Consider the following 605-nt stretch of genomic DNA (forward strand, 5'->3'; position numbering starts at 1 on the left):
CTTTACATTGAGGACGAGAGGGAGCCATAATAATCCCCTGTACCCCCGAGTACTGCGCTGGGCACGGAGGGGTGTGCAAAGGGAAATGCCCCCCAACAGTAAGACGCGGCAGTCATGGCCGTACAGGAAATCCCGGAGGTTCAGAAAATCACCACTACTAGTACTATTAATGATAACCGGGGGCGTCCCTATCATGAGGCAGCCTCAGATGGCATCTTATTGTGGGGGGTGGGGCAAGCAGCATTGGGGACTAACAGCACAGTACCTTTAAGGAGGTGGGGCGTCCTCCTGACAGGCCTGCACCCAATTTGACATCTTCTGCCCCCATGTGCTCCAAGATGGAGACTCTCATAGTTTAGAGTTAGGACCGCACTATAAGAGGTGCCTTGGCGCGGCAGTGCGGCTGTCACATCCTCTGCAGAAGACGTGTATCCAAACCTCTGTCATTGTCCTTAGTGGTGAGACAAGTTGTTTTACATGCTGGTTTGTGAGTGTGCCATGATGCCTTTCTACTGTTCTATTGTTCAAAGCCCATTTCGTGTGCACCGCGCTGTATAACTGGTAACAAATTGTTGCGTGCGTTTGTCGTTTGTTTTGCTTAACAG

This window comes from Nanorana parkeri, unplaced genomic scaffold, assembly GCF_000935625.1.
Source record: "Nanorana parkeri isolate BGI_ZX_2015 unplaced genomic scaffold, ASM93562v1 scaffold5167, whole genome shotgun sequence".
Classification (NCBI taxonomy): Eukaryota; Metazoa; Chordata; class Amphibia; order Anura; family Dicroglossidae; genus Nanorana; species Nanorana parkeri.